Consider the following 6,264-nt stretch of genomic DNA (forward strand, 5'->3'; position numbering starts at 1 on the left):
TGGTCCATCAGACATCAGACATTATCAGCTTATTTACAAACATCCCGAGACAAGAAATTTTGAAGCTCCTAGAAGACCTCTTCCCTCCGGACTTCTTAGATCTTTTTAAACATTGTATGAACAATACTTTTTTTCACTTATCAAGACAGAATCTGGGAACAAAAAGAAGGACTGGCCATGGGTTCATCATTATCACCGGTATTAGCAAACCTATTTATGGAAAAATTTGAAAACAATGCTCTAAAGAATTACAATAAAAAAACAAAAATATGGCTACACTATGTAGACGATATTTTCATCATATGGAATGGAACAACAGATGAACTTATCAATTTTAAAGATTATCTCAACAATTTGCACAACACCATAACATTCACTTTAGAACAAGAAGAAAATAGAAAACTTCCTTTTCTAGATATTCTATTAGAAGTTAATGAAGAAAATAAACTCTCCTTCTCAGTATATAGGAAGCCGGAATATAGGAAGATTTCTAAATGCAGCCTCACACCACCACCATCCTTTACAAACAATAAGCTTAATTAAAACTCTTCAAGACAGAGCATACAATATCTCCAGCACACAAGAAAGATGTAATGAAGAACTAAAATACTTAACACAAATCCTCCAACAGAATGGGCATGAAACAAAAACCATCAAGAGAATCCTTAAAATGCCTCCAACTAACAACACAATAAAACAGGATTACAAAAACGCAATCTCACTTCCTTATATCAAAAATGGTACAGATAAGCTAGCCAAATTAATGAACAAACACAACATAAAAGTAGCCTTTCTTTCTATAGAAAAAATTTCAAGATTCCTACATCCACCAAAACCACCTCATCATCCTCTTAAAAAACCAGGAGTCTACAAAATCCATTGCTCTTGCGGGATTTGCTATGTAGGACAGACAGGAAGATCTGGAGAAATACACATGGCTGAACACCAAAAAGACTTGCAATACAAAAGAGAACAAAAAACAGGTCTTGCTTTCCATACCACTTCCACTGGACACGATGCACTCTGATAAAAAATGACGATGTCATACATAGAACAACTGCTACATAAGAAAATTTAAAGAAGCTGCTAATATGCTGAAAAACTCAACCCAATGCAATAAAAATCAAGGTTTAATTCTCCAAGTGTGGTCAGCTCTAATAAAAAATCTACCTCAATCTGAGTTCGGACTGTATAAACGTGACATCGTCCAGTATTGTTCAATGTCAATAACGTTTTATATCTGCATTCTGTTATTTGAGTTTATGAATAGCCAGACGGTTATGATTTGTATTTATTAATTTCTCGTTTAAACTTTAAGTTATACTATTTACCCCTGAAGATGTAAATCCTACGATTTACGAAACTTGTCGGGAACTATTATTTCAGTATGTTGTATAACTGAATAATAAAAAATGTGGCATAATCACCGAAATATGTCTTTTGAACCAATTAGCCACATAAGTCTATGCCTGCAATTTATAAGATTTATTAATATAATTTTTATTTCTGGGCAGAGAAAGACAAACGAATTTATTTTAATGATAAATTAAATTTCATGACAGAGCACTAAAACACATCACACTACTGTAAATGGAGAGGGGAAAATTAACTCATTTAATCATATTAGTTTCCTTTGTAATTTTTTTAAAATATAAGACTGCTCAAAGTAAGTTAGTTGGCTAATTTATTAAAATAAAATGTGGTGTATCTGAATGAAAGGCAGTTACTTCACAACATGCTGCTGATGACTATCATCGTTCATTTATACCATCACAAACCAAGTGAAATAGTTATGCAATTGTAGAACATTACCAAGCATACTTGTTATGATTAAAGTGTTTTGATTATAATCTGAAAATCTTCCTATATCAAACATTACAATGATGACACGCATCAGACCACTTCAAACAATGGACTTCTTATAATAAGTTTAGTTTAATCCTTTATCCAAGTGTGAGCAAACAAAGTTTGCGCCTGAAAGTATCTTCAGGTCTGGGGTAAGGTAGTGCAACACCAGCACTACCACCTTTCTCCACCTTTGCAACGAGTTGCCTGGTGTTGCCCTACCTTACCCCAGTCCTGAAGATACTTTCAAGCACAAACTTTGTTTGCTCACACTTGGATAAAAGATTAAACTAAACTTATTATAGTCTAAAAATAAACTCTCAAAATGGACTTCTTGTTATAGACCACAACACCAGGTTTTTTGCTCTATTTCTTTTCCTGTCAAATACAACTAAACTTATGAGTTACGTGAATGTGATTTTACTCTTCTTACCTCCACAATCACTGTCTGCATTGTATCTGCATCTACACTGTATTGCAGTGTAGCTGCATTACAGCAGCTACACTGCTTTGACTCTGATATCGGAATGATTTCCATTTTGCTTATACAGTGTCACTTGATATAACACCTTCAAAAGGGGAACAAATTTGACAAAAGTGAGTGACATTATCCAACTTAACATAAATCTATAGTATTCTCTATAAAACTTCAGCTTTTCAGATAGCTAATTTTCTTTAATAATTTAAAACTTTATGACACTAGAAATATTGTAGGATTAAATTCAGCATACAGAAAGAAATATATTTATTTATAGCCTGCAATGTTTTAAAATTCAAACTGCTGAAAATACAGTAATAACCATACTGACTACTGTAGATGAATACAATAACAGTAGATGCACACTATAGCAAACACCACTATAATAGATTTATGCTCTAACAAACTACAGAAAAGTCCCATAGAGCCAGTGCTATTTTAAGCTCACTATTACTGTTTAGTAAAGCTCACAGCCTTCATGATTACAAACCAAATTTCCTATTCAGTGACATCACACAAAGTAATGAGAAATCAACATTAAACAATGCTTATGTATGGCAGGAATCAAACAAAAATGTAAAAATGCAGAATTAATATTTAAATTTTGAAATATTACATTAAGTTAATGTAATATTTCAAAATATTGATCTCAAGGGCTCACTTTAGTGAGTATGAGCATGGCAAACCCGAGGTACCTGATGCTGGACCATGCCTTACTTCATGTAATATATATCTGTTATATTATTCTGTAGACTGGTCCCTCCTCTTCTTTCTCCTCTCCTTGCTCCTTCCCCCTGATGCTATTAGAGTATTCGAGGGCTAGGGGTGAGTCTTTCCTATCTTGCTGTCATTTCGTCTCATGCAGCTGCAGAAGGAGGCAAGCTAGCCTCAATAGGTGCCGGTCCCAGGCCCGGATAAATGCGAGGGTTGATGTCAGGAAGGGCATCCGGTCTTAAAACTGGGCTCGCTTCTTTAACCGCACCCGCGGTTAAAGAAGCGAGCCCAGCAGGTGGAGAGGATGTTGCGAGTGGGAACACTGAATGTTGGAAGCATGACTGAAAGGGGAAGAGAGGTGGCAGACATAATGAGGAAGAGGAAGTTGGACATTTTATGTGTGCAGGAGACGAGGTGGAAGGGGGGAAAGGCAAAGGAACTGGGAGATGGATATAAATTGTTCTACTCTGGAGCGAATAACGAGGGAAGAAATGGTGTAGGAATTGTGGTGTGTGTGGCAGAATGAAGGGTGAAGTACTGGACGTAGGTAGAAGGAATGACAGGATCATGCGAATGAAATTGTGTCTTGGAGAAGAGCAGGTGGTCGTATTATATGTATATGCCCCGCAAGTTGGTTGTACAGCAGAGGAAAAAGATGAGTTCTGGAACGTGTTAGATGAAGAAATGAGGGAATTGGAAGAAAATGTGATGGTGATTGTTGGAGGAGACTTGAACGGACACATAGGAAGACAGAATAGAGAATGTGAAAGGGTGCATGGTGGCCACGGAGTGGGAATGATGAACCAGGAAGGAGAGAGGGTTGTGGACTTTGCAGTAGCGTTTGATCTGGCAATTGTAAACTCGTTTTTCTACAAGAGGGAAGAACATTTGATAACATTTAGGAGTGGTAACAACAGCTCACAAATTGACTACATTTTGAATAGAAGAAAACAGCTTAAGGTTGTGACAAATTGTAAAGTAATTCCAACAGATCAAGTAGCACAACAACACTGACTGTTGTGCGCAGACTTTAAAATAAGATCAAAGATAAGAACTTCTGGATGCCGTGGGATGAAGACAATTAAGTGGTTTCGCTTAAAAGAGGAGTGTGAGGAATCGTTTTAGGGAGAGGGTGTTAGAGAGGATTTCGGATGGACTGGAAAGTGTACAGGATTGGTGGAAACATAATTCAAAAGTAATCCTGAGCTGTGCAATCGAGGTGCTTGGTGAGACATCTGGAAAGATTAGAGAGCAGAAGGAGGGTTGGTGGTGGAATAATGATGTACAAGTGGCAGTGACAGCTAAGAGGAAGGCAAAGCAGAAGTGGGATGAGTCAAGAGTGGAAGAGGACAGAGAGGTGTACAAAGAGAGAAAGCAAGAAGCCAAGAGAGTTGTAGCACAGGCGAAGGCCATGGCATATCAAGATATGTATGATCGAGTAGAAACAAAGGAAGGACAGAGAAAAATTTACCAACTAGCGAAATGTAGAAATAAAGCAGCAAAGGACATCTTACATGTGAGGCAGATCAAAGATGCTGAAGGAAGAGTATTATGGAGGGATGTGGACATAAGAAACAGATGGAAAATATACTTTGAGGGAATTTGAATGAGGAAAATGCAAGGACTCTCAGAGGAGATGGGCAGCCTTCTGAGGGGATGGTGCAGAACATCAGTAGAGTGGAAGTGACGGAGGCCATGAAGAGGATGAGGAATGGAAAATCGGTGGGCCCTGACAGAATTCCAGTGGAGGCATGGAAGGCACTGGGGGAAGAGGGAATTGTCCTGCTGTGGGACCTGTTAATGAAAGTTTGCCAACAGGAAAATATACCCGAGGAATGGAGGGAGAGTACTCTTGTCCCCATCTACAAATGTAAAGGGGATGCACAGACTGTAAAAATTACAGAGGAATAAAGTTGATGTCCCACACAATGAAGATTCTAGAAAGGGTTCTTGATGGTAGATTGAGGAAGGAGGTGAAGATTGCAAAGGAATAATTTGGCTTCATGCCTGGTAGATCAACAACAGATGCTATCTTTGGGTTACGACAGATAATGGAAAAATAGAGAGAAACAAAGGGAGCTACATCTGGTATTTATTGATCTGGAGAAAGCATACGATAAAGTGCCAAGGCAAGAAGTCTGGAGGTGTCTGAGGGAGAAGAAGGTGCCGGAGAAATATGTCAGGTTGGTGCAGGAAATGTACAGAAATGTGAAGATAAGTGTTCGGACCTGTTTGGGACAGACAGAAAGTTTTCAAGTAACAGTTGGCTTGCATCAAGGGTCAGCATTAAGTCCGTTTCTGTTTAATATTGTGATGGAGGTGGTAACAGAGGAGGTGAGAGAAGATGCGCCTTGGACAATGTTGTATGCAGAAGACATCTTGTTGTGTGTAGATTCAAGAGAAGAAGCGGGAACTAAACTGGAAAGATGGAGAAAAGTACTGGAAGAGAGAGGTATGAGACTGAGCAGAAGTAAGACAGAGTATATGTGTTGCGCAGTGGGTGGCGGCCAGGAGACTGATCTGGAGCTGGAAGGAAATGTCATCAGGAAGGTGAGAGACTTTAGATACTTAGGTTCAACAGTGGAAGAAGATGGAGGAGCTGAGAAGGAAGTGGGATGCAGGATACAAGCAAGTTGGAGGAATTGGAGGGAGATGTCTGGAGTGTTTTGCGATAAGAGGGTGCCGATCAATCTGAAAGGCAAAATTTATAGGACAGTAGTGAGGCCAGCTATGACATATGCTATAGAAACTGTGGCCCTGAGGAAAAATAATATCAGCAGGATGGAAGTAGCAGAGATGAGAATGCTTAGGTGGATGTGCGGTGTGACCAGAAAGGATCGTCTGAGAAATGACTATGTCAGGGGAACAGTGAAAGTTACGAACTTAGGAGCGAAAATACAGGAGGCAAGGTTGAGATGGTTTGGTCATGTGATGAGGAGGGAGGACGAATATGTGGGAAGAAGGGTCATGCAGATGGATGTGCAAGGAAGACGGAAGCGTGGGCGGCCAAAGAAGAGATAGAGGGAGCTGGTAGAAGAGGACTTGAAGATGAAGAACTTGGATGTGGTGACAGCCCAAGACAGGAAGGTGTGGAGGAGACTCATTACAAACAGTGACCCCACTTAAGTGGGAGAAGCTGCAGAAGAAGAAGAAGATTACATTAACTTAGTGTCACTTATCCAAAATCTTGATGAACCATGATGAACAAAGTGTACACCATCAAAATC

This window comes from Typopeltis vanoorti, chromosome 5 (genome assembly GCF_054136105.1).
Source record: "Typopeltis vanoorti isolate ZY-2024b chromosome 5, IOZ_Tvanoo_1.0, whole genome shotgun sequence".
Classification (NCBI taxonomy): Eukaryota; Metazoa; Arthropoda; class Arachnida; order Uropygi; family Thelyphonidae; genus Typopeltis; species Typopeltis vanoorti.